Below are 25,238 nucleotides of genomic sequence, written 5' to 3'. Positions count from 1 at the left end.
TGCCAATAAGTGCATTTAGCAACATAAATCAGATTGTGACTCTTGAATGCTACTTATAATAAACTTAAGCTCCAAAGAGAACAAATGAAATGTTGAACATAAATGTGCTTTGCAGACTTTTAGAGGAGTCCTATAAATGTCACGTGGCGAGTGTTTATTGAGTAACTACTACGAGTGTGACCCTGTGCCTGACAGAACGGAGAACCCAGCAGGGACAGACCTGGTCTCTTCCCTCTTGGGCCCTGTTTTGTAGGTGAGGAAATAAAATACGCAGAAATCGCTGTGGTGAATGCTAAAAAAAAGATATTTTGGTAATTTGAAGGAAAAGTTTCCCTTTTCCTCTAGGAGCAGATGGACTTTTTTTTGGGGGTGGGTGGGAATCATTTAAAGCAGTCCCTGAAGGATGCAGGGTTTCCATTAAAGAGTGGAGGAGAGGGCATTTGAGATACGAGAAGTAGCAGAACAGGAAAGCATGGAGATTATTCAGAAAAAGGCGGTGAGTCCAGCTGAGTTAGAACTGGTCTGTACAGGCATTGTACAGAGTGGGAAATAGAACTGGAGAACATTTAGTGCTGAGTAATACTGGTCTTGAATGTCAAGCTGGGAAATATGAATGTATGACCCAGTAGGAGACATTGAAGGTATTTGGACACGGGAGTGTCTTGGCTGCAGGTGAGGAGTATGCTTCTGGGGAGATGGGGAGGAGAGGCGGAGCAGAAGCCAGCGACAGGGAGACCAGTGCCACCAAGGAGAACGGTGGGGGGGGGAGTATCGAAATGGGTGATATCAGTGAAATGCGAAAGGAACAGATGCAAAGGGAGGAGCCAACAAAACCTGACATCTCAGTAGAGAAGGAACAGCTAACGCTCACGCAGATTTCCAGAGCAGTGGCGCCCGTGAAAGAAGCAGCCTGGGAGCTGGTGAGGGGCTGCCTGGTAGAGGCTCTGAGTTTGGAGTGTTGAAGTATGACATCCCCCACACAGGCGGGGGCTTTGTGCTCCCGAGGACAGCCGGGGCTGCTTTTGAAGTCATTGGGATATAAATAAGTCAGGAGGGAAGAGAAGAAATTCTCCTCAAAGAGAATGTAGGGCGGCATGGGGCCTTATGAAAAAAGAGAGGACCTGGGGGGAGTCTAGAAGTTTTGGCAAAAGAGCAAGGAAGAAACCATAAGAGAGCAGGACTCCAGGAGCCAGCAGAAGGGGGTTCCCCTGTGGAGGGACACTGGAGTGTCAGGTGCTGGAGGGGCAGGGGAGGCCCAGGATGGGCCTTAGATTGACCAGTGGCAGATCACGCGTGTGGTTGGTGGCCCTTTCCTTTGTAAGGTAATAGGACTTGCAGAAGGAATGTTAAGACGTTTCATTTGCAAAAATGTGTAGCTTGTGCAAATCAAGAATCACTGTTAAGTCTGACCCTAGTGAGCCTCAAAACACACTTCTGACGACTAAAATTCAGGCTGTTAAGTGTAGTTTTGCTAGTACTCATCCCCTTCATTCTGTTGTCGGCAGACAGACCAAAGAATATTCGCCAGCACTGTAAGTTCTTTAAAAACTACATTTCTGTTGATGCAAAAGGTTTCTAAAAGTAATTTAATTCACTTGCCTCTTTACCGTACGGCTGTCTATGACGCACGAGTGTGTTTTCATAGGCACATGAGCTTTGCACAATGGAATGAGAAGACGGGGTCAGATAAATCCAGTTTCACAACCGCGCTGGGCCCTTTTCCAGGCTTGTGACTTCAGTAAAGTCACTCTCAGTCTAAGCCTAACTTTTTCCATCCATAACTCAAATAGGATCATTTTGAAGATTGAGTAATATATAATTTGGTCAAGGTCCACACCGTACATCGTAGGCAATTAACGAGTGTTGATTCCCTTCCCCTGACCGCCTTGTATGGGTATGTAAATTTCTACGTGATGTGCAGCTATATACACAGCATTATCTTTATGACTCATGTTAATGTGTTCGTTTTATAATAGAAAGAGCCTAAATCCCACTGTAGCTAGTCTATCCTGTGGTAGTTCAAGTGACTTGCATTTAACATGGATAAGAATCAACCCGGTGCAGAAAGTCTAATCCAGCAGATTTAAGGTGGGGCCCCCAGGGCTCTTCATTTTGAACGATCACTGCTGTGATGAAGACCAACACCAGTCAACAGCTAGGAAGAGATAAACTTGTGGCTTGATATGCTGGTTTCAAGGCCAGTTTCTATAAGAGACATGTCTATGCTCAACAGTTTCATATTTATATCACTGATGTTTATGGATTATAGTTGTAATAAGATAAAAACAAATGAATCCCAGGTGATGGAGGAATGGTGGCCTCTCCGCGTCCACCTTCACTGCAGATCCGTAGCAGTGCTGGGCCACACGCAGCCCACACCTCAGCTGCTTTTCCTATGGAGCGAGTGCTGAGACCTGCCCCCACTGTGCTCAGAGCTTGCAAAACTGTTGTAACTGTAAATGTTATTATCAGTAGTCCCTTTAATGGCAGCGACATTGTGGGGCCACGCCATTAAAACGTTTTAATGCGTTTATCTGTCTGACTCTGTGTCTTCTGGATGATAAACGTCTGTCGTTATATTGTATTTCTCTCGCTCTCTGAATCTTGGAGTCGTGTAATTTTGAGGCTGGTTTGTATTGTTCATCTATCCCAGCCTCATTTTATAGAAGAGAAAGTAATTTATCCTTTCTCTGCTCCTATTCCTAGCTCTCTGCTTATTCACAAGAAAGGACTGAGACATGTTTGGTGTTTAAGCTATGTAGGGAGACTATAATGCATGTTCACTTGTATAGATTGAGTTGTGTTTTATGTTCCTTGTACATAATTCAAAAATCAGATGACTTGTTGATGGTTTGCTTCTCTCAGAAGAAGATGCCAGTGGCCTGGAGCTTTGCCTAGAAACCAGGTTTCTTTGTCTATACCCATAGCTCCCAGGAGGGTAAGACAGACTGACTTTCATGGAGTCAGTTCTGCGCTTATGTGCATTAGCTCAGCCATCATATTAGAAGCTCGAAATAAGCTGGTGTGGTGCAATTGAGGCAGAGAGGCTCGGTACTGTGGCCAGTGTTGCAGAGGAGATTCTCACACCCTGGGTTTTAGCTGACTCCATAGTCCTGCCTCTTCTCTCCACACCCAGGTTGATTTCCCGGCCGCACACTGAGAGTATGCGGTAGATCCCTATTCCCGGTTTTGCCTAAAGACTTCGAGACCCTTGTCTCTGGTATTATTGTAACCTCAGAATTTTTGACCAGAAGCAAGTGGGCAGAGGTAATGTGCAGACTTGAATTTGCTCAGTAAATATCAACTCTGTGTGCCGGGTACTAGAGCAGAACCCTGCCCCCGTGGGGCCTCCCTGTCTCCCTCACCTGCCGTTATCACCGCCTAGGTGCTGCCACGAGCTTTTCTCAAAATACCGATGAGTTTCTGCACTGAGAAGATCGATCAGTTGTGTCTCGTCAGAGCTGTCACTGTCCCTCTGCCCAGCTAAATGTTCCCAGAGCGGCCATGCCAGCTACAGGTGTAAAAGAGTTCCTGTCCTGGGTGGTGTGGCTCAGTGGACTGAGCACTGGCCTGCGAACCAAAGGATATCAGTTCAGTTCGCAGTCAGGGCACATGCCTGGCTTGTGGGCCAGGTCCCTGGTTCGGGGCATGTGAGAGGCAACCGATCAATGTATCTCTCACACATTGATGTTTCTCTCCCTCTTGTTCTCCCTCCCTTCCCACTCTGTAAATAAATAAAAATCTTTAGCCCTGGCTGGTGTAGCTCAGTGGATTGAGCGCAGGCCTGTGAACCAGACAATCGCGGTTCGATTCCCAGTCAGGGCACATGCCTGGGTTGCAGGCCAGTTCCCAGCAGGGGACGCATGCAAGGCAATCATACATTGATGTTTCTCTCCCTCTCTCCTTCCCTTCCCTTCTAAAGATAAATAAATAAAATATATTAAAAATAAATAAATAAAAAAAATAAAAATCTTTAAATAAAATAAAAGAGCTCTTTGAGGGTTTGCCCAGAAGTGCTCAGCATTTGTTGATTACCTTCTGAGGCCCAGGGGGCAAGAGAAAGAGCCTGAGCCCTGCAGAGGGAGGTAAAAAGATGCCCCAGAGCAGAGGGAGATCTGGGACTCACTCCCTTGCCCCGCCGTGCAACCTTGGGGGAGAAAGTCCAGTAACCGCTGGCTTGGTTTACCCACCTATAAGCAGAGGTTTGGCTCAGTGATGGCCAAGGTTCCTCCCTGAAGTAATTTCTTTCCTCAGAAGTGCTGCCTTGAAGCAGAAAAACTCCATGTCCGAGGTCTCCCTGGGGCCCCGATTTCCAGACTTCCTCCAACTGTCCTCATGCATGCACTCGTACTAGGCAGACTTTGGGTTCAGCCTTTGCCCCATACACTTATGAGGACAGTGTCTGAATTTAAGGGTGGGAGAGATTGTCCACTTTGGAGGAAATGAACATTCTTATCGAAAGATCGAGACTAGCAGGGAGTCGATCAAAAAGGTGGCAAAACGGGAGGTGGGGAGTCGTGGTTTCCTCCTCGTGCAGCTAGAAAGAACCTGGCCTGCACTAGCCCAGCCTCTTCACATTCCGAAAGGGAACGGACTGACTCACGGTCACACGGTCAGTGCCACGCTGGGGACAGAACCCAGTGTCCTGTGCCCATTTAGCATGCTCTCTGCAGAGACAGGCAGGTCCTGTCGCAGGGCAGGCAGGTCATCAGGAGAGCAGGAGGTGGCAGTCTGCGAGGAAAGCTTAAAGGGGCTGACAGTTCTGTTGGCGACAGCGAGCCGCAATGCCCACTGGGCTTCTAGCAGACACAGAGGACACCAAGATGCAGACCTCTGTCCCCTGCGGCACTTGGATTCCTGTCATTTAAGGTAGTCAAGAAAATGTCTTTTTGAAGTGGGAGAGGCAGAAGGCTGTTTCCTATTTTGTTAAAGCATTCTTTCTCTCTTATTTAAATGAAAATTACTAAGCTACACAATAATTTGAAAGAAATTAAACATATTCTCAAGGAGAATGTGGGAGAAGACTGAGATTGCACAAGCCGTGTTACTGGCTACTACTTTGAACGTGTTCATCCCAGAGTGCGTTTCCACGAGCAGGCCAGTCGAGGTTCCAGAGGGGAAACCTGGGCCTGTGTCAGCGCCGGGGAGGCGGGCCCTGCAGGGCTAGGTGGGGATGAGCTGCCACTTCCTGCTTGGTGAGTCGACTCATTTTTCTAGGCCCCGTTTTGTTTGTGTTCTTCTTCCTGTTCATGTGTTAGAACAACTTCTGGTTATTTGTAGAGTCGGTTACAATTAGATGATAAGACCAGCGATTCAGTGCAAACAGAGCTGAATATATCACCTCACAAGGCATGAGAGACTCGCATTCAAAACCTGTGTGCATTCTCATGTTAAGCGTGGAGGTTTCTGATTAGCTCTAATAAATAGAACGTTGATTCACTCCTAGCCCAAAGTAAGGATTTCCTCTTGAAAAACCTACTCAGCGTTCTGGTCTGTCCCTGCTTATACCAGTTTGTTCTGGCCTTGTGGTCCCTGACATGAACTCAAAGAACAAGGCTTCTTCTCAAGGTCTGTGATGCTCACAGGTGGAGGCGGCCTCACAGTGGCCCACGGCAGACCCGCTCGCTGCCTGGCTGCCTGGCTGCCTGGCTGCCTGGCTGCCTTAGCAGAACCACACCCTGCTGTGTTCTGCCCTGGGCTGGGACCCGGGCAAGTCCCACCTTTGCTGTAATGAGAGGGGCAGGGGGACCGCTTTGAGGAAGGTACTAGGACAGGCGGGAAAAGCGATGCTGTGGCAGTAAAGTGAGGCCCCAAGTGGGCTTTTGCTCCCACATTAGAGAACTGGCTGACCCCAAGTGCTGTGTTAAATAGATTTTTTAAGAATTTCCTGTCAAGGTCGAGCAGTTCTAGAGTTTCTTGAGCCACTGCCCTCTGTAGGTTGACTTTTTGCACAGAAGCACCCCCCGCCGCTGTAAATTACCTGGGAGAACTTTTTTTTCCCTAAATGAATATACACTACATAGTGAGTTTCTCACCCTGTTTGTGGTATATTTAATATTTCTAATACGATTTTTTAAAGATTCTTTAATTTACTTTTAGAGAAAGGGGAAAAAGGGGAAGGAGAGAGAAAGAAAGGGAGCGGAACATCAATGTGAGAGAGAAACGTCCATCAGTTGCCTCTGGTTCGCCCCCAACAGGGGACCTGGCCCACAACCCAGGCATGTGCTCTGGCTGGGAATCTAACCGGTGACATTTCGGGTCGCGGGCTGGTGCTCAATCCAGTGAGCCGCGGCAGCCAGGGCCCTAATATTTGTTTTTTATTTTAACAGTTTAAAAAACAGTCAAGAGCATTCTGCCACGTCTGAATGATCTATTTTAAGACTTTCTTCTCTACTTAATAATAAGTAGAGTTTCTGATAAGATGATTTGCGCTTCTCTCTATTTTAGGAAACACTTTTTAGGTCTTTTTTTTCTTTTATGAAGTTTAAGTGGGAGTCTCACCTCCAAGCCTAGCAGCTGCCTTACTTTAAAAAAGACGTATTTGCCCCTCTGTGAGGTTCCCTGAGCAGGAGGATAATGAACGTCATTGTCAGGGTTTGTGGCGTTCAGCAAACACGCCGAAGGCCGTGATTTATGTTACTGGTCGGGGGAAAAGGTCATCTCTGTCCCTAGATCATTACCCTTGGGAAAGGGAAGGGGTCGCGCCCCCAGAGGGTCCCTGGAGGGGCCCGGTCCATGTGCTCATGGAGGGTTTCTGGAACCGGTGGCCATTTTCTGTGCGTTCGAGTCCTTGTGTGTGGCTCCTCCCACCGAGGCGTCTGAGTGTTTGTTTTCTAAAATGAAAGCACAAGCAGAAACTGGAACAGTTCTACAGAACAGCCTGTTCTTTGGATTTTTTTAGACCAGTGTATTTAAAGCATAATTTTTCTAAACAGCCTGTTGTGCGTTTTTATCAGCAGCGGGTTTGGGTTTGTTTTGGCAATTTTGCTTTTTTAAATCTAGGTGACTTATTGTGTCATTGTCCCCTGGTCCCCCTTCCCCCAGACAATGTTGTTCTAATACAGGTGAAAGGTGAACAGAGGGACGGTTCAGATCCCTGACTAGGGCCAGAAACCTTCATTTGGTTTTAGTTAAATTTGTTTTGGGGTGAAGATGGCAAAAGCTAACCAGAACTTTGTCCCTTTGACATTCTTCCCTCTCCCTGCCCAACAGTTTTCCTCCCTTTTCTTTTGTCTAAACCATCGTGCATCCGTTTGTGTGGTCGGCTGGAGCTTTGGTAGCTAGCGTTCCCGCAGCAGAAGGGTTGTTGGGCTTCCGACGGTGTGTCAGGCCTTCCCGGGCTGCTCTGCCAGTCGCCCGCATCTCCCGCGCCCGCCCCCGGAGGAAGCGACCCTTTCGCATTCCTGTGCTGCCTCAGAGGCCCGCGTGGCCACGCCTGGCCTCCCTGCAGAGATGGCAGTACAGCCAGCAGTGGCTCCGAACCGGAAACCTGGGGGGTGGAAGAGAAGCGGTGGAGACTGTGGGAGGGGGAATGGGAGAAGGAAGCGTGTGGACAGGGAAAGCACGTGTGTGGATTCAAATACATGAGAGCCCGAACACATAGAGATTATCTTCATACGTTTCGTGTCTGGAGCCAGAGGGGAATCCACTGCAAATGTGGGCTGTCTGTTGACAGTGGGGCGGGGGCGGGCGGGCGGGGTCAGAGCATTGCCCGCTGCCTTTCTCCAGGAGGGTCCCCACCTGCACAGGAGACGTGTCAACTGCTGTCGGGACCAAAGGGCCAAGCTGTGTGCCCCCTGTGCCCGCTCCCCCCCCCCCATCCTGTGTCTCTACAGCAGATTTTTCGTCCTTGGTTTGACCACCATTGTCCTCTTCCGGGAGAGTCCCTGAGGACACTGGCGATGTTGGTGGCTGTGCTGTGTGGTGTCGACCCCGCTGTTTGAAGCCCTGCCAGGTAGTCTGTGCCCCACTTTTGCAATCTAGTTTGGAGTTGTCGTTGTGTATCACAGTGATGGAGTGTGGTGTCAGCCCAGCGCACCCTGACCCCGCAAGCAGCTACCAAAAAAGGTCTGCACACACCTGCTAGTAATGAAGGTCAGATATTGTTTTTAAAAGGACAGCTGGGTGACCTGGAGAGTATGGATCTGGTTTTTTTGGAGTGCTGTTTAGGAGTTGAGTATCCCTTCCTTCCAGAAGCTTAAGCTGACCCTGTAATTAAAGTGACTTTTAAAGCAAAGTGAAGAAATTTAATACATGCCCCCCTGCCCCCTAGGATTCATATATTAAAGAAATGTTCCACATGGGAATGAACAATCTGGAGGGATCCTGATATATTACATGGCCCAGGTATATTCCATGTTAAGGTGTCTCACCACCTGTCCATTAAGATGGGATACTTCAGCCCTGGTTGGTGTGACTCAGTGGATTGAGTGCTGGCCTGCAAACTGAAAGGTTGCAGGTTTGATTCCCAGTCAGGGCACATGCCTGGGGTGTGGACCGGGTCCTCAGTAGGGGGCACTTGAGAGGCAACCACACATTGATGTTTCTCTCCCTCTCTTTCTCCCTCTCTTTCCCCTCTCTCTAAAAGTAAATAAATAAAGGCATGAGGAAAGTGAGCCATGTTAAAAAGATGGGATACTTCAGTAGTTTTGAAAGCTTGAATACTGATATTCAGTAGTTTTGAAACCTTGAATACTGATAAAAGCTCACCATTTACATTTTACATTTGGGACAGTGAATCATTGTATAGATACTGAAATGTTATAGGCAAAGTAAAACTTGCAAGTGATTTATACTTATTATAGGTTAGGGTCTAATATTCAGGTACATAACAGGGGCAGAAAGGTGATATGAGCGTTCCACACGGGCTGGGTATGAGAAGAGAGAGTGGTTAGACAAAGAGTGCATGACATTTTAAAAAACTAGTGCGGGGCCGAACGAAACAGGTCCGCAGCGGACAGTTACAGAGCCACCCCATCCGACTCAGCCCACCTGTCTGGCTTTCCGCAATGGCGGTCTGCCCAGTCTTTCCTTGCTGAGTGCTGGGCGTGAAGCTCTCCAACACCCAGCCCAAGGAGAAGTCACAGCCATTGAGCCTTCTCCATGTCCCAGCAAGCAAAGAAGCCACTTTGGATATAAACTATGTCCATCTCATACAGGCAAAGTGACCAGTCAGTAGAGTCAGCGGCAGAACACAGCATGGATGTGCAAGGACATGTTCGGGACGTCCAGAAAGGCATCAGACGTGGTCTTGAGTCAGCTGCCCAGGGTTCAGTGTGTGCGTCTCGGGGTGGGACAAAAGAACCCACCAAAGGAAGCCCTGCTAATCCAGGCAGGCCACTCCCAGGGCAGCTGGATGGAGCCAAGCCCACAGAGGCTCGCCTGGTTGGTGCCAGAGCAGAGAATGCCACCGAGGGACAGAAGGCGTATCTCGATACACCTGGTCTGTGGTGTTGACCTGCTTGGCCCCAGGATGCTTTCTGAAACATCAGGCACTTAGCAACTCCCTAACTAGTCCTGGACTGGGACAGTGGGAGAATTGTTCTCTCTCTCTGTTGACACTTGACTGACCATCTGCACATCCTGGAATTTATTATGCCTTTCCAGTTTTCTAAACCTCTCTTAACCACTCCCATTTTCCTCAGCTCTCTGGGCACTGAGTCAGTATCTGTAAAGCACTTAACACATGGCCTGTCATGTAGAAAATGCTCAGCAAATATTAGCTTTTGTTGTCATTGCCATCATCATCACCAGCATATTATCATTTCACCAGCAGGTAAGGTCCCCTTAAACCTGAAACTTGGTTGTGTACTTCAGCCATTTCCACCCTGATGTAAATGAAGGTGGCCTACACGTGCCTGACTCCTGGGTCAGGAAATGCACTTCACGTGATCCCCAGCTGACTCCTGCGTGTGAATGTCCAGGGAGCACTGTTACAGGTGCTGTGGCGAAGCGTGGGGACGGGCTTGCACAGAGCTCGGTCCTTGTGGACTGCTGGCTAGGAGGTGCTCTGGGACCGTCTCGGAGTGGGCGCTGGGGGCGCCCTTGACGTTACACTGTAGGGATGTATGATGAAATCTGGTTCTGAAAGCTGTCGTTCCCTGCCTGTGACTTTAACGCCGACGTAGCACCTGCTTCCACCCTGTCTGCCACCCACTGACCTTCTGGCCCTGCAAACCGTGTTGCCAAGAAGGGAAATTCCTCTGTGAGAGGAGAGAAGACCTTTGTGTGTCTGGGAACTGACTTAATTATAAAGTAGGACTTCAGTGGTGGTGGGTACATGTATTTCAGTGTAAAATGAGGAGCAAACCAGTGAGGATTTGGGGACCCTAGTGGGTGGTGGGAAGGGAGGTGGTAACTGGACCTCCTTTACCATTGGAGACAGAGAACATCGCCTGCTCCTAAGGGACCGTGTTAAAAGACAGAAACGACCAATCCCGTGGTGCCACAGTGACTTGTTGTCTGGACTGGAAGCTACCACGGTGGTAAGGAGAAAGTGTCCACAGTATCTTGAGGATGAAATCCTAGCTTCATATCAAATTAATTTAGTTTAGAAAGTGAATTAACTAAAAGCCTTTTCAGCCCTTCAAAGTTCTCACCCATAATTCGAGGATAATACGGTCTAGCATTCTATTAATTTGTGATTGTGGTGATTTTTTTCCATTCTGTAAGGTACATTCAAGTGGCCTTGTGGCCTGGACACCTGGTGACCCAGGGGTTCCCGTAGGTGGTCCAAGAGCTGGGAGTGCAGCTGCAGGTCTGAGTAGTTCCTGAAACGGCTCCCTCTTCCTCTTTTCTTCCTCCTCTTCCTGCCACTGGCAGGGGCTTAGCCTGGACTTCTGTGTCCTGCCTCCTGTCCCATTCATCTGGATGACAGGGGTCACCATGGCATCTGTAGTGGCTTGAATGGTGCCCCCCCAAAAAAAAGGTATGTTCACACCCCCCAGAGCTGTGAATGTAACCTTACTTGGAAAAAGGATGTTTTCAGATGTAAGTTAATTAAGGATCTCGAGATGAGTCCATTCTGGATTATGGGCAGGGCCCTAAATCCAAAGACAAGTGTCCTTGTAAGAGACACCCAGGAAGACCCGCGAGGAGGAGCAGGCCGTGTGAGTGTGGAGGCAGAGGCTGGCGTTGTGCGGCCACAGCCAAGGAGCTGCTGGGTCCGGCAGAAGCCGGCAGGGGCAAGGGAGGGCTGACCCCAGCGCCTTCCCACAGAGCGCGGCCCCGCCAGCCCGTGGCTCGGGCTCCTGGCCTCCAGAGCTGCGAGAGGACACCTTCTCTCGTTTTGAGTCACCAGGTTTGCGGCAACATGTCACGGCAGCCCTAGGACACCGAAGCAGCACCCAGCCCCGGCCTTGATTCCGAAGCGCCTGGGAACTGGCTAAAAATCCGTTCCTGGGTTCTTGTCCACGGCCATTCTGGCTCAGTCAGTCTGGGGTGGCACCGAGGAACTAAATTTGTTTTTTCAAATACAGTTTACATTCAGTATCACCTTGTGTTAGTTTCAGTTGTACAGCATAGTGGTTAGACAACCACATTGCTTAGAGAGTGGTCCCCTGATATGCCAAGCACCGGCCTGGCACCACCGCCCGGCACCAGCGGTGACAATGCGCTGACTCTAGTCCCCATGCTGTGCTTCACACCCCCTGACTGTTCTGTAGCCACCAACTCGCACTTCTTAGTCCCTTCACCTTTCTCGCCCGCCATTTGGCAGCCATTGGTTTGTTCTCGGTGTCTGCGCATCTGTCTCTGTTTTATTCGTTTATTTTGTTCTGTAGATTCCACATGTGAGTGGAATCACGTGGCACTTGTCTTTCTCCGTCTGACTCGTTTTACTTATGCTCTTTATCTTCCAAGGCTCAGTCCGCCCTCTCTGTTTCCGACTCTCTGCGCCCAAATGCAGCCTGGCGCGGCTGCTGGAGTGTTGGGGTCCTCGAGGAGGGCCTGACCCCCACCCCCACCCCCGTCTCCTCCCTTGGACTGTGGGCTCCGGAGGTTGCCGAACGAGGGAGGAAATAAAGCACCAAACAAGCCAACGGGATGAAATAGTTTTTCTGCTTTTCTGAATTATTGGGCCCATACCGCCTTACCCCTCGCTAGACACCGTCAGGAAAACAAACATTTGGTTCTAACAAATGTGAGGAAAATGTAGCAGTAGTAGCGTAGTGGTAATATGTACGGATACGAGTAATGCCATTAACTGAACCCTGGCTAGCTAAGCTCGCCACAGTCATTGCTTCACTCATCTGTGACAGTAATCATCTCGGGAGCGATGCCCGTTTACTGAGCGAAGTAAACAAAACGCTGTGCAGTCGGGGATGCAGGATGGCAGAGTAAACAAAGTAGGTGTAGATGATTGCCTGGCCGGAGGTGCGTTAGTGATATGTAGGCTGTTTGGGAAAAGTTGGTTTTATTGGTAAAAATAGCTGATGATATATAGATTTTTTTGAATGGCAAATACAAATACATTTTTGACCTGGAATTTGGCACCAAACTAACACAACTATGAAACATCAATCAAAAGATGAGATTGGTGATTCACATCTACCAACATTTGAAACCCCATAAACGTGGCCTTCCTTTTCGGGAGGCTAGAAAGAGTTTGTGACCCAGGTCACCCAGTCAGGGTTGAAAACCCGACTCTGTCCATGACAAGCTGTGTGGTGTTGGGATTTGGCTTCATTTTTCTGAGCCTCAGTGTCTTCATCGTTGAAATGGAAGTATTATTTCATAGCCCATGCAGTGTTGTGAGACAGAAAAGGAGATGGTGCGTATGGAAGTGGCTTGTAAATGGCAAAGGGCTAACCAGGAGTAAGGACAGGTGTCCTTGCCTCTGCTCTGTGCCTCGGCCAGACAGGTGGCCCTCGGGAAGAGGCAGGACGGGGAGGGCGAGGCTCTGCGGTCCGTGGACACGGCAGGGCGGAGTGCGGGCCGCCTGCCTGCCTTCCCTGGCGGGGTGGTAGGAGGAGGCTGAGGGCAAGCCCCAGAAAACCAAATGGGCTGAGTCAGGGAGGGCGCAGGGATGGAGGAGAGTGTTTACAAGGTGGCGCTGGCTGCACTACTGAAACAGTGGGGCTGAGCCAGTGTGTCTGGTCGGGGATCAGGTCGAGTCACCAGAACCACGGGCCAGCTCAGGGACCACAGATCAGCTCCTGGGATCTCAACGTCCTGTTCTTTTCCGCGTAGGTGATTCCCAGTAGTTTCACGTTCAGCAGCTCTGAAGGCCTCTCAGGGGTGCGGGAGCCCCTCCCCCTGAGGGCTCAGCCTCTCGGTTCCAGACGCGTGACTGTGTCCACGTGGCCCGTGCTGCTCCTTACAGGCCACTTCCTGCTGTGTGCGTTCAGTCTCCTTCCTCTTTAAAGATGAAACCAAGGCTTTACTTTTTTGTATTATAATAGGTTGAAAAACATTTTCCACGTTGTCATTAGTATAACAGCCTCTGTCTGGAAATACAGCCTGAGTGGTTAAGAAGAAGGGTCGCCTTCTGCCTCTCTTGCGGAGGCGGGCACGGAACTCAGCGTGGCTCTCTGTCCCAGACATCACCTGCCAAGCTTACCTGAAGGTTCGTGGGGCAGGGACCAGCCCGGCATCTTTAAGGAATCAGTAGGTATATCTTAAGACAGAATTGACATTCTAAAGTACTCCCACAGACTGAATATAAGCAGACTAAATACAGGAGTTTTTAAGTTTTGGTTAAAAGATTCAGCCCTGGAAGTTTGGAAGCTTAAAAGGAAAAAGAAAAACAAGGGGAGGAAGGCGAATTCCATGCAAAACAAGAAAACAAAAATAGCCTGTATGTTGTAAATAAAATCAGTTACCCAGCACTTGCTGTTCTCTGCGTGCTGGCGGGCTGCTCAGGCACTGTCACCCCCGCACCCCGGGAGGAGCATGTCGAGTGTGTCGTTCGCTCCGGTCTGCGGAGGAGACCGAGGCCCGGTGAGATAAGCACTTTCTAAGGCCCCGCGGTTGGTGAGCCGGCCGCTGGGCCTGCCACCGGAGGAGCACAGTAAGGCGTGTCTGGGGATGTGTTTCGGTCACACCACGGAATCTTAGGCAAGTTACTTCTCCGGGCTTTGATTTTCGTAATCTGAAATGAATAACCCGTAAAGTTCCTTTTGTCTGTAAAATTCTCCTACCAGGGAACAGTTCAGCCTGGGAAAGGGATAAGCCCAGTAAACTGTCGAAGGGCTGTCCTGTGGCAGGGGTCACACAGTTCAGGGCCCCCGACTGTTCCCGGTGAGAGCCGCTCCTCTAAAGAGGAAATTCCCGCACTGGGTGGAGCGGCCCCCACCCCTGCTCTGAAGAATCTCTAGAATCCATTTGCAGCAAATCCAGACCAAGTTAGAGAGCACACTCCACCAAGAAGCACACCGGCTTGGCTTTTTGTTACCTAAAACACCAGTGTCTGTCCATTGGGAAGCGATGCTCGCTCATCTGCCCACTTTGAGAATGGTTTGGGGGACTGGACTGCCAGCTCCTTGGAACACAAGAGCATTTCTTCGTGAGGACTCAGTACCATCTTGTGGACTTGGCACTGTGGCCTGGGAGTGGGCTGTGGCTCATCCAACGTCAAGGAACCTGAAAACACAGCTCCGAAAAAGCCACTGCCAGGGAAAGGCCCTCCCTAAGGGATCGTGTTTTTAAGAGGGGCCGCCTGCTCTCAGAACTAGGAACCACCCTGTGCAATTTCCTTATGTGACTCTAACCCTGTTATTAAGACCCCTGGAAAAGCAGGGTGGGCAGGCTCAGTGACACAGGAAGCCAGACCTTCTCCTGAGTTGTCATGCGCCTGGGGTTCTGTTTATTAGGGAGGCGTCGATACAGAGGCCTCGGAAGGGAGTCGCGAGCCTTTTCTTCCATGGCCTCCCCACCCTGTACCCTGCCTCCGGCCCCACCTCTCCTGGTCCTGGTCGCCCCTCTGCCCTGCCTCCTCTCCGTCCTGCTGGCATAGGTCGCCACTCAGAGCCTAACTTGCCTTACTGTGCTTAAAGGCCCACTTCCCAGCCACGGGAGGAGGGAACAGAATGAAGGTGTGTAGGGAACAGAGCACTCAGGGGTGTAAAATGCTTTGCCTGCCCCAGCTTTGTCTCCTCATGCTGGTGAAGCTGGCCACCTTTGCGTGTGGTGGGGTTTCTGCGTGTGCAGAACCACGGTAAGAATGCAGTCTGGGGCTAAGATGGTGGCCTGAGGGCAATCTCAGTGCCTGCGCCCAGACTGGAAGGAGCAATCTGGGACCTAGAGAAACCACTCAAGGGGTAGAAGTTCTCTGGCTGTCCAGAGTTCTTACTCTGTACTTACTCTTCACAGTAGGGCTGCAGGGGGTGTGGGAGTGCAGTATCTGTAATGGGCATGCGGGGTTCCCCAAACAGTAGCGTTATTGATTTGGTATCTGTTAATACAGTTACTGGCTTTATGTATCATCCTATTACATTGTGACGCATATATCTATTCTTTAAAAGTACACGGTCTTTCAATTACATTACAATGTCTATAACGAACCCACACTCCCTTATTTTACTATTTATTTTTGCACTAACCTTCCACGAGCACGTTTTAGCTAACTCCCCTTCTTCCGGGTCTGCCTGGCCTGAGCCCAGTAGCTCCTGACCGTCCAGCCTGCAGAGCCGATCTTGCCCAGGCTCACTGGGGGTCCTGGAAGCCAGGACTCTCCAGGCCGCTCATTCTCCACTTGAGCTCAGCTCAGGGAAATCCCCACTTACAAAATGACCCTGGCCTCCAGCACCCTTTCAACCAACAAGCATTAAATTGGTTGCTATTAACATAATGAGATGGGCTAGAGAAGAGAGTCGTAGGTATTGGTTTCCTGGACTTTTTGTGGAAAAATCATCAGGGTGAAAAAGAGCAATAGAAGGAGATCCATTGTATCTATATTATCTCATCTAGTCCTATGAAGAACTAAGTTGCATTATTATACTTACTTAATAGGTGGAGGCAGGAAATGCATTTCTTGAGATGGTAATTAACTTGTTTAAGTTCACACAGCTACTAAGTGTCAGACCTGGAATTTGAACCCAGTCATGTGTGAGCAGAGGTCCTGCTCCACTCTCTGAGGCTACAGATACTACGTAGGAAGAGGGGAACAGGGAAAGGGAAAGAAAGCTTGCAACTACTGACTACTTCTGACAGCTGTCAAGATTTTTAATCAAGGATTTCGATGGTAGTCCTTGAACCAAAATTCAAAATAAGCGCATAAATGGGCTAAACTTCAAACCTAACCAACATTTTCAATATTTTTGTCTGAACAAATGACAACCTAATGAATCGTCCATTAAACTGAGACTTAAAGAATTTTAAATTAAAGATCAAATAATAAAGTATTCACTAAAAAAAGTCGTAACCAAACTGGCATGTTACTAGGTTCCTAGTTTAAAGTCAGAGAGAAGAGGTCCCGCGACTTTGCCCTCCCAAAATCCCCTTGGAGTGAGGGGAGAGAAGCAAATGGAATCTGCCAGGAATCTGTAAACAGACAGGAGAGGGGGTGAATCGGGACACAGGGGAGCCTTTTCGTGAAGTTCAGAATAGCACTATATAAACAGGCACATGACCCAATAAACAGTGCCCCGGCCTTGTTTTCTCCAGCCAAATTGGCGTGACCTTCTGGTTTAAGTGGGCAAGCGCGTACACATGGGGAAGTTCATCAGTGATTTAAATATTTGTCTAAACAAATTACGTTGGTCTCTTTCCTGTCACGCTTTTTACCAGAGTCGCTAATAAGTAACAAACTTGAGTGATTTTTATTTAAATTCTTGAATTTTTCTGAATGCTTAGAAGAAATGCTAACAAGCAATGCAACTAAAGAAAGAAGGGAAAATCATTTAGCCGGCACTGTGACTAAGTGGCCAAATGCGAGCTCAGGCTCAGATGTCGCCACCCTCTGCCCCTGTGCATGGGGAACGGCAGTGAGTGAGCCCCTTGGGGAGGGGCCTGGTGGCCCCGGGGGCACAGGGAAGTGAAGCATTTGTCCCTGCCATTAAGGAGTCTCACTTTCACTGGATTTGGGGCCTGGGACAAGGTGACTGATACTAATGAATTGGTAATAGTAATACCAGTAGAAGCTAATATTTTCTTAAGTTTGGGTGTTTGTTTGTTTTTTTGCCAGATACTGCGCCAAACACTTTATGGGCATTAGCACTTAATCCTCACATTAACCCTGGCAGACTCTGTTACTAGCTCCATTTTGCAGATGTGGAAGCTGAGGGGCAGAGTGTGAGAAACATGTCCGAGGTCACAGGCAGAGGTTACAGGGCCAGGTCCACCTGACGCCATGTTTGGGTTCTTAGCCGTTGTACAGGACTTGGCGTGGTCGGTCTGCTCCCAAGTCAGCGTAAATCATCCTTGGGTGGCGCCCTGTTTCATTAGTAGACTAATACAGTCCCTCGCGGTCTCAGTTCTCCTGGTTCAGTGGCTTTAATCTCTCCACTGCCCCCTTTCTTTAATCCTTACCTGAGTATATGCTTATTGATTTTAGAGGAGAGAGAGAGACATTGATGTGAGAGACAAGCATCGATTGGCTGCCTCCCGTACGTGCCCAAACGTGCTGCAACCCAGGATCCAACCCACAACTAGGTATGTGCCCTGACGGGGAATCAAACCTGCCACCTTTGGTGTATGGGACAGCACTCCAGCCAACTGAGCCACCCGGCCAGGGACCCCTGCGCCTTTCCTATGCCGCTGTCTTGTACTAGCCCCTGTGTTTTACTCTGTAACTAGTGGGTGGTGGGCACTCGATAAAAATCACCTTGAGATGGAAGTAGATCAAAATCAAAATGATAATACTTTTGAATGCCACAAATTACTTTAAAGTTTATATTTTTAAAGAAAAAACGTTAAAAGTAAAATGCTACGAAAAATTCTGAATTTCCCTTTAAGTGTCCACCCAGAGCCACCTGCTGCTGCATATGGCATCATTTTGCATATTAAAGAAGTGGCGCCTTCTTGGGGGGGGCTTGCGGCGGGATACAGTCCTCGCAGGGCACTTTACCTGCCAAGCCTCCCCTCCCCCAACAGCACACCACGGGGCGTAACCTGTCCCCCTGTTCACGGCAGCCTGCTCAAGCCCGGGCTTCAGGTTTGCTAACCGCCCACACCCTGGTGAGGACGCCGGGCCCTTCGCTGGTGAGCCTTCCATATTAAGAAAGACGGGAAAGCTGCATTCCTCATTCCCTGGTGCTCCTGAACCTGAACCTGCAGGTGTGGATTTTGAATCACACTGTCCAGGTTTGCATCCCAACTCTGCCTCTCAGTGGCTCTATGACCTCGGTCAAGTTACACAGCTCCTCTGGACGCCAGCGTCCTCATCTGCACACCAAGATTACTGTCAGGCTTAAACGGGATGGAGCGTGTTAAACGGCACTGGGCACATGTGTGTGTTTGTTAGGGATCAGAGGTACAGCGCATGGCTGGCATATTTAGGTGAACTTCCTCCTGCCAAATGAATAAGTCATGTTGGAGACATTGACGCAAGTGTGGTGGGATGTCAATGTCACTTTAAAGCAGCCCTCAGTGAGGCTGCTGAGAGGCGCTCCGTCATCAGCAAGACGTAGTGGCCTGTTTCTTGAGAGTACAGTTCGCCGTCGGGCCAACTTATCTGCATAATATCATTCAGTAATTTGCAGCAGGATGCAGAAAGCACTCCTGCCCAAACCCTGTCTCCCAAAACTCTGATTCAGCGTTGGGGGTGCCACCTAGCCTTTTTTTTTTTTTAAATTTTTGAGGTTCCACAGGTGAATCTGGTAGGCAGCTCTGCCGAGAATTACCATTATCGGCACACGTCCTAATGCCCTTTTCTTCTGTCGGTTGCCTGACAGGGGAGGAGGGTTTGTGTCTGCTTTTGGAGCAGGTCACACATCGCGCTCTGGGAAGCACAAGCGTCCAGAGTCTGCGACCCAGAAGCAGGCCAGAGGCCCAGGGCTGCTTCGCTCGGCCCAGCGCCTTCTCCCACTTAGCTTCCCAGGAGAGGCGGCTGAGTGCGGGAGACATCAGGAGGCACGGAAAAGTAGCCCAGGGAGGGGAGACCTACGGGAGTGCTGGAAGGGAGGACATCGTGTGGAAACAAAGTTCTTCCAGACACGCAACACCAAGGTCTACACTTACGTGTTGCAACTTGAAGTTTTTAGTATTAAAAGAAAAGTTGATTTTTTTTTAAAAAGTGTTGCTGATTCATTCCAAATACCCAGGAGACGAAGACCCAATCCCTGGAGTTTAAAGGTTAAAGAACAAAAGTCAACAGAGTAAATTTTAAAGATCTTTTTGGATTTATTCAGTGTCTTGCGAATCAGGCAGCATGCAATCTAATAGGAAGGTGCTCAAAAATACGAGGCAAGAGATTTTCTAGGCAGAAGGGAGCAAAACAAGATAATTATACTGAGCAAAAATGGGGGTTGGTTATTACAAGGTTACTTTTCATATAGGCAAGGGCAGGGGTTTATCAGGAAGATGACCTACTAGTTCTGATCGGTCAGTTTCCGGTTCCATTTCTGGGAGGGCCAAAGCTAAGTTTCAGTTTGGTGACGGGCTTAGCATAAGCAACTCCCATTTTGGGTCTGTTGTCTTATCTTACCAGAATAAAGTGGATCAGTAGAGCTTAAAGGATTGCTCTTTTCTTCCCCTCCCCCCATTTTTCCTAATCCTCATGCAAGGATATGTTTATTGATTTTAGAGAGAGAGGAAGAGAGAGAGACATCGATTGGTTGCCTTCTGTACGTGCCCGACCAGGGATTGAACCTGCAACCTAGGTATGTACCCTAACCAGGAGTCGAACCCACAACCTTTTGGTAGACAGGACAGTGCTCCTATCAGCTCAGCCACCCAGCCAGGGCACGGTTTTCCTTCCCTTGAGCCAAAGCAGTAATAGTAGACAATTTTTAATGTTTCAAAGCTGTGTTTCAATGTTTGAACTCGATAGAACAGCAACAACTTTGTGGGCAGTGGAAGGCCCTGGCTTGTCTGATCCAGCTCAGCTTGAGGCTAGCAGTGCTGATTGTTTCTTTTGTGTGTGTGTTTTTCTTTTTTCCTTTTACCATGTCAGGACATCCTTCTTGACTTTTTTATGTTCATCAAATGTATTTCCCCTTTTTAGCATAGTTGAAAAATAGCAGAGCAGTTCACATTGACCTAACACTGGATCCAGAAAGCTTGGTTACGGTGCCAAGTATGGTGGGTCAAGCTTAGCATCTGGGTGCTTGTTATTTTTGCATTTATCTAATACAAGCTTGTGAGTACCTGGTATGGGCCCAGTGTGGCGCTGGGAGCTGGGGAGACTGTGGTAAACAGCCTCAACCCTCTCAGGATTTATTCTCTTGTGGTGAAAGCACACATTTGTCAGAGGATCTTACAAGCCTTGGTAAAGATACTCGAGTTTGGCTGTCGGGCTTTAACAAGCCACACTGGCGATGCCGCAGCTTCACGTCAGCAGGGAGACGCTTCCCTCTGCCACGCAGAAGGCTCACGCCCAGAATCGGCCCCGCGCTGGAGAGTTTCTTCCCTGGGTGCTCCCTCCGGCTCCGTACCTGTGCTCTCCTGCTGCACCCTGACTGACCAGTCCCCAGCAGGAGCCTCTGAGCCTGAGACTGCATCATTCCCAGGCCTGTAGTGAGAAGATAAATCTAAATACTTGTGGTGGGGGAGGGGAGGCATGTGAATTCACTTGAGATCAGCAAATCCTGGCTGAGCAAGTCCTTAACCTTTGTCTCCTGAATTCTGGGAATGAATTGGCAACCAACTTTTAAAAATCAGTGTTTTTTTAAATACTAACAGTTTTAAGTTGGTAATGTGGGTATAGTGTAAAGGCCTTGGTGTTGGATGTGAAGCAGATTCTGGGCTGTGGAGCAACACTACGGTTGACTGCATGTTCAGGTGGCACCTTGAAAGTACCAGCTGTGAACTCAGCTAGCAGAGCTCAGGTCGCCCCGGTGCCCGCTGCCCCTGGGCCGGGGTCTGCTCACCTCAATGCCAGCCCTCTGCTGCCCTTCCTGGGGACTTCTCTGGAACATTCTGCTTCATGACAGGCAGCATTTCTCAGTGACTTCCTGGCACGTGACCCAGGCTGGCCGCCCCCGACAGCCCTGGATTTTGAATCTCAGCCTGGGTCCACTCCTGCTGCAGGCTTCTGCGGTGCTGATCCTGGGCAGCGAGCCTGCAGCCTGGACTCAGTACAGGCCCGTCTTGTGCTGGGAGCGAGGCAGCTGCTCTGCTTTCACCCCTGCTGCACGTGCAGGTGCAGGTGAGGCAGCAGCAGGTGGGGGGCGAGCGGCTGCTGCCGTCAGCAGGTGCGGCTCTGCCGAGAGCGGGGCGCCTCCTGGGCCCGCTGCCCACTCCTGCGCTGTGGGCACGGCGAGGTCAGCCTCTGTGCGCGGGGCATGGATTCTGTTAATTCGTTTAACCCTGTGAATACCTAGTACTTCTCCATTTTATGTGCCTGAATGACTGTGGGGGGGATTAAATGAATTAATATGTGAAGTGCTCCGTGACCTGAAATGGATCAGATAAAAGCAATTGTATTCCCGTTTGGGGAAATTCTGACAGATGAAAATTGCAACGGCGATCTCTGTGGTGCCTGTCCATATGGAATGCTGGTTTGCAAAATCATGGCTATTTGCCGAACAGATTGTTCATTTAGCAAATGAACATTTACTGGGGGCCTACTAAGTGGCAGACCCATTCTAGGTCATTAATAGACTTCAGTGAAGAAAATTAAAGAGTGCTGTCCCAGAGGGCTCAGATTCCAGCAGGCAGGTGGGCAGTGAATAGTGAGTTGTGCACTCCGTTGGAGTGTTGCGAGTGTTGTGGAAAAGACAAAAGCCGAGCAGGGTCGGGGTTGGGGGGCGGTGTTAGGAGTGCAACACGGGGCAGGCTGCTTGTTTAACCAGGGTGAGCCTTGTAGGCGTTCTCCGTGCAGGACCACCCGCTGTTCACTCAGTAGACGTTTCCTGTGTCCTCGCCTGTGCTGTGTCCTGGGGATGGAGTGGTAAACAGGGCGGAGAAGGTCCTTTTCCTGCTGGAGTTTACTCCCTGGTGGGTAGAGTAGACAGTAAACACGCGGACAGACACACGTGATAATTGCAGGTTGAGGTTGAGCGGCAGTGGAGGAAATAAGTCAGATGACGTGAGGGCAGGTAAAGGTCGGAGCAAGTGGAGAGACGGGTGGTCCCTCTGAGGTGACGTTTGCGCTGGGCCTGACGACGGGAGTGAGCCAGCCATCGGCAGTGCTGGGACCACGGCGTTTGAAGGTCCCTGGGCTGGAAGAGTTTTAGCGAGTGGAGTGAGCCTCAGGAGGCCTGTGCGACAAGCACAGAGAGTGGGGCTGAAGGGAGCAAGCGAGTCTGGAGACGGTGGACCAGACCTGCAGACAGTGTACGGCGAAGGGTGTCCAGCTCATCCCAGTACCTGGGGAAGCCACTGTCGGGCTCGGTTTGATCTCCTTTGTGTTTTTAAAAGATCGCCCCGTGTACCGCGTGAAGTGTGGGCTGTGTAAGCAGTTCTCTCCGCCGTCACCAGTTCAGCTGGACATAGTCAGTTCTCAAGCTGGTTCCAGCCAACACTCACTGAACCCTACTATGTGTCAAGCACCACGCTTTATGCTTTTTATCTCGTTCATTCCTCTCTGCCCAGTTCTGGTTCATCCAGAAAGAATCAATCTAAAGTGGATTCATTGCCTTGCAGGAGACCCCCGAAAGCCAGGGTGCAGAGCGTTGGGGGTGGAGGCAGACAGTTTAACAACAGAGAAGCAAAGCAGTTGGTGCCCTGTCCATTTTAGGATAACCTGTCCTTGCGACTAGCTGGAGGTTCATTCTTGTGCAGAAGCCAAAATGTACAACCGCCCTTCCCTCTGCCCTCACTGTGAGGCAGCTGTCAACTGAGAGGGACAGTCATGAAATCCACTGGCCCTTTAGGTTCACAAAGCAGTGTGTGGTTTTTGAAACCAATGGGTGGATGGTTTAGGCCTCACCCCCAAAATGAAAAGTTCCAAGGGACAGGAATCATGTCCTGGTCATTTTGGTAACTGGGTTCCCACTGCATTCAGATTAAAAATGCCTTCTGCATTAGGGGCTTGGTGTGTCCGTGGAATTTGGTTGAGACAAGAAATGGTTACATCACTCCAGGGCTTCAGGGAAAATCTCTAAGCCTGTCTGCCAGGTTTCTTAAGCAAGCCGGAGTCTAGGCAAGCTTCATCCTAAGATGAACCCAAGGTACGTGGGCTGCCCTGAAACACTGTTGGGTTTTCAGAAAACAAAAGGAAACCAGGGACCTTTCCCTCCTTTTCTCTTTCCAGCAAGCAACCTGAACTGTTTAACTGGACACATTGCATCATTCACAAATCTGGTAATACTTGTTCTCACAGTCTGTGTGCACGCAACTACAAGCCTAGAGAGCGAATGTTTACCTTTTCGAAATAATGTATTCAGGGAAGGTAGCTCAGGCCAGCCTTCCTGGCTGTTGAATGCAGTCTGGCAGCTTCCTGATGTTAGCCTTTCGAAGGGCCTGACTTTCAGTTGAAAACAAAATTTCTCTTGTCCTATTATTTACACCTTCTTGAATCCAGTAGCTTAAGTGCAGTGAAGTCTGATAAATGCAGCTCTGCCCCTTTTGGGCTCCCTTTAGGAGGCAAATCAAGAGGATTTGCCTTTTCCTAGACACAGCTGAACTCTATAAAGGGCTTCTGTTTTGTAATCTGTTTTCGAGATCTGCTGCGTGTGTTTCTAACACCCAGTCACGTGGGGCGGTCTGACGCACGCCCGACATGACTCTGAGAGAACGTGCTGCGAAGATGTGTGGGAAGGTGGGGCCGGATCACTGAAGCAGTGTCCGCTGTCAGGAAGCTTTCCACGGGGCGCAGCAGACCCACGCAGCAGGTTCCCCTGCGACATGGGCCTCGCACCAGCCCAACATGGGCTGCGAGCTTGACTTTCGCAGGATTCCAGGTCAGTGTCCTAATACAGTGCGTTCTTTTTTTAGTTGGGTTTTATTTCTAAGTTTCTTTTTATAGAAGAAGACTCGCAGTAGAGAGAGGAGAAAGTTGCTCTGTCTGTTCGGTTTTGTTATTATGTATGTGTGTTATGAATTGAGTGCCAGGGAGCTGCAGGAGGACTCTCGGCCTCTCCTTGTGATCAGAAGATTCAGGGGAAAAATAGGCTTTAGTCTGGTCCAGGAGCGTGGCCTTGCGTTAGCGACTTCTAGTTCTCACTAACAATTTTACTGGATAGGGTTACTTTACTCTCTGTATGTCGTCTTAAAAATTTACTAAAGAAAGGACACCAAATTTTAGTAACAAGCCCTATAAAGTTCTGCATGGCAGATATGTTGGTTAACAACTTAAAGAGATTTTTCAGCATTTTTTTTGCATTGTGAGAATTAGAATTTATACGGAAACTGCCATTTTAAGTTTTTTGACGTCCGTATATTTCAGTAAAGTTGCCTTGACTAATTGGGGGAGGGAAGATTTAATTAAGCTGGAAATACTGGGAATTAGTTGGTCAGATCATTGCCAAAAATCTGTTTCTGTTGTTTTCGAGTTCAATCCCAGAATAGTTAAAGCAGTATCCAGGATACAGTGGGGAGGAGACTAATGTAATAGGTGAATGGATTGGACTATCAGAGCAAACAGCACTGACCCAGCTGACCTTGGAGACATGCAAGGCAAGGGCACGAGCAGCGACAGGCCGCGCAAACAGGATGTGGGCCTGCAAATCAAGGAACAGTTTTCACCCGAGTGTAGCGTGGAAAGGACTCTTGGTCCCCCTGGTTTTTCAGCCACGCTCAAGTTCAAGTACAGCAGGTCCTCAAATAAGGTCGTTTTGTTATAACATTGAGGAGGAAAAAGGTCGGATTCCCAGCTGGGGCCTCTGTAGGTACGGGGCTCGCACGTCCTCTCCACGCCCTTGTGGGTTTTCTCTGCAGGCTTCAGTTCCCTCCCACACCCAAGACGTGCACGTGAGGTGAAGTGGCCTGTCGGCATGGTCCCCATCTGAGTGTGGGTGGGAGTGGGTGTCGGGGCGGCCCTGCCACAGGAGGACATTCTGTCTGGGGCTGGGTCCCACCTTGTGCCCTGAGTTGCCGGGACAGGCTCTGGCCACCCACCACCCTGAACTGGAATGAGTGGGATGGAAAATAATTATTTTACTTGTTTTTATAAATCTTTCTTAAATGTATGTATAGCTCACATTTATTTTCATGATTAATGTTAGAAGTGTTTTGGTCTTTATTTAGAAGTTGGGTGA

At 49.4% G+C, this 25,238-nt stretch overlaps 1 protein-coding gene across 10 annotated transcripts in view; it reads left to right on the top strand.

The window, feature by feature from the left end:
- Nucleotides 1–25,238, top strand: part of ZBTB38 (zinc finger and BTB domain containing 38) — a 126,389-nt gene that overhangs the window by 86,758 nt on the left and 14,393 nt on the right. For 5 of the 10 annotated variants that reach the window (XR_008392358.1, XM_053669459.1, XM_053669457.1 and 2 more), the window contains 2 exons: nucleotides 17,492–17,589; nucleotides 19,682–19,757. The exons of 1 other annotated variant lie outside the window; for it this stretch is intronic. The gene's annotated coding sequence lies outside the window, so the exon portion shown is untranslated. Of the gene's footprint in view, nucleotides 1–16,799; nucleotides 17,036–17,491; nucleotides 17,590–19,681; nucleotides 19,758–23,386; nucleotides 23,943–25,238 lie in introns of those variants that run through there. 4 more of the 10 variants (XM_053669462.1, XM_053669461.1, XM_037139392.2 and 1 more) reach the window with 4 other exon arrangements.

The sequence above is a fragment of the Artibeus jamaicensis genome, unplaced genomic scaffold (genome assembly GCF_021234435.1).
Source record: "Artibeus jamaicensis isolate MK-2021 breed Jamaican fruit bat unplaced genomic scaffold, CSHL_Jam_final contig_519, whole genome shotgun sequence".
In the NCBI taxonomy this organism is placed as follows: Eukaryota; Metazoa; Chordata; class Mammalia; order Chiroptera; family Phyllostomidae; genus Artibeus; species Artibeus jamaicensis.
This window is presented reverse-complemented; position numbering and strand designations above follow the sequence as displayed.